The 2,701-nt window shown below is 30.8% G+C and overlaps 1 long non-coding RNA gene across 1 annotated transcript; it reads left to right on the top strand.

Annotated features, from left to right (window-relative positions):
• The first annotated feature begins 451 nt into the window (after positions 1–451).
• Positions 452–1,582, top strand: LOC121758474. Its single transcript, XR_006041475.1, has 2 exons — positions 452–681; positions 1,293–1,582. It is a non-coding gene; the product is annotated as an uncharacterized LOC121758474 (long non-coding RNA).
• The last annotated feature ends 1,119 nt before the right edge of the window (positions 1,583–2,701 follow it).

Genomic DNA, 2,701 nt, shown 5'->3' on the forward strand with positions numbered 1-2,701 from the left:
AATGTACTTTGAGATTATCAAAAAATAAAATGAATAGAATAATAAAACTGAACGGAGTTCAAAAATCACTAATTCTTTGATAAAATAGATTAAAGTACTTCCAAATAATGAAAAATCAACCACGTTTCAATTACATAATTATTAAAAAAATACTTGGAACTAACTAAAAACAAATATTTATAATAAATAATGCTCAAAACATTCATTCATCAAAATAGAATAATAATATCCTAAACCAATAAACTATTACTCCTAAATTATAATTTTATAATATAAATAATAAAATCCAACACTCAAATTAAACTTTATTCAACTGAAAAGAATATCAAATTTACAAAATTATGAACTAAAATCTTAATTACAGTATCCATACTATAAGCCCAAAAAATAGCCCAAATAGCATAAATAAACCAATATTCCTCGCTGTTTCTCCCACATCCCTTCTCAACGCTCGCCGCCTCCCCTTCCTCTATCGCCAGCTGCCATGGCCGGCGATTCCTTCATTTCCTCCCTCTAATCGGCGAACCGGCTGAACACTAGCTTCCCGCCACCGCCGGACACCTCCTCTCCCCGCCGCCGGAAGGCACATTATCGCAGTCGTGCCTCTCAAAACTGCATCGCTTCTCCTGCAGTCTCTCTCGGTGAAACCCTCCAGTGACGCTCTCAGAATCCGAACACAAGGTATTTCTGGAGAAGCATTGCAGCACGCATCAATACACTATATTATGATTATGCTGCATTTTTTAATAGAAATCTTCACTGGTTGGCATGTGATTTGAAAGGGAATTTCTTCATTTGTTACTTTGATTTTGACACCGAGCTCTTTTCCCGTTTTTCAATTCCTTGTGATTACGATGGAAATGGCTATGGCAACAATCGGCTATATATTTTGGACGGTAGGCTATATTTATGCAATATTATAGATTGGCATCGTGTTATTATTTAAAAGATGAACAACTATGGGCAGTGGCGGACGCAGAAATAAATATGAGTAGGAGCTAAATTTTTAAAATTTTATTTAAATATATATTTTTAAGTAATTTACATAATTAATAGGGGCTTTTATATTATAATATGTATAAAATAAGAACAAATTTTGGAACTTTATAATAGAAATTAAAAAAAAATTGGATTCATTAGGGGCTAAAGCACCACCCCATTAATATGTAGTTCCGCCCTTGACTATGGGGATGAGAATTCTTGGATTAAGGAATATGACTTCAACTTGTCCAATGATTTTCTGTATATGTACTTGCTCGATGTTTTAGCGAATGGTGACTTGTTGTTTGCAGTATCAGTTGTTGGTTATGTGAACCCAGATCGTGATGAACTATTTATCTACTCCAAAAAGACCGGAGCTCTTGGGAAAAACGTGACATGTTATAGTTTTGAACAATGTTCTTCTAATATTGGTGTTTTTACCCCAAGTTTGATTTCACTCAAAACCATGGGGTTCCATAATGTTCAGTCGGTAAGTTTTAATTAGTCAAACATAAGAATTGGTTGTAGTACTTTTGTTGATGTGTGCTGTAACAGGTTCATATGTATTTTGTTTATTTATATGATTCTTATTTACAGAATATCTATCAAATTTGTCATCATTTGTTATTTAACAAATTTCTATACTATTATCTTAGATTGGTTGTGATTGTAACTCCCAAAAATTGCATCGTGTAATGGTGTCAAATTTATATGGTTCGAACTTTGAAAATCAAGTAAACTATAACTTGAAAAAATAACAATGTCAAATTTGTTGCTTAATCAAAACGATGTATTAACACCCCGTGCATTGCCCGGTACATATGATTTTCATTTACAAATTTAAACTAATGTACTTTATTTTATATGCTTTAAAAAATGTACTTAATTCTTACTCGAAGTGAAGCATTTCCTTTTCGGAATAAGATTTTATACGCTTTTATTTGTGAGTTAGTGGGTAAGGAATAAAGTAAGGTATAATAAAGTAGAAATAATTATGTGTCAATTTGAGAAAATGTGAGTTAACTAGAAGAGGCTAAATTTTAAGATTTATAAACAAACACTTAGTATTCATGTTTTAAGATTTATATTCTTTAAGCATGAATTATTTACATTCTAACATGCAATTTTGTGTTAACATGTGAAAAAATTAATCTCATAATTTGTCAAATAGATCTCATGTCAGATTTATTTTTCTATAAATCTTCCACTGTGCAAGGGGATTCAAACCCCAGCACAAAATACGATCATTTTTTACCCTTTTAATTTGTTCTTTTAAATGACATTTATTATTAAAAAAAGGTTCTTAAATTTGTATATTTTTCCAATCTTTAAGTATCCGCTCAGCTAATAATTCATATACACTTGTTATTTTAGGATATTTCACTCATACAGACGTACTCACTCTGTCCACTAAATATTGTCCAAGTTTGATTCGACACAGATTTTAAGAAATGTGAAAAAAAGTGAGTTGAAAAAGTTAGTAGAATGAGAGTCCTGCATTTATATATTAATTTTATAATAAAATGTAAGTGTAAAGAGTTAGTAGAAAGTGTGATCGATTTACCAAAAATAGTAAAAAAGCAAGTGGACAATTTTTCATGGACGGACTAAAATGACAAAACTAGACAACATTTTACGGATGGATAGAATAACAGTAAGTGTATATTTTTATATATTCATTAGAAATACGAATTCAATGTGATATTGTATGCTTCTTTTT

Source organism: Salvia splendens, chromosome 12 (genome assembly GCF_004379255.2).
Source record: "Salvia splendens isolate huo1 chromosome 12, SspV2, whole genome shotgun sequence".
In the NCBI taxonomy this organism is placed as follows: Eukaryota; Viridiplantae; Streptophyta; class Magnoliopsida; order Lamiales; family Lamiaceae; genus Salvia; species Salvia splendens.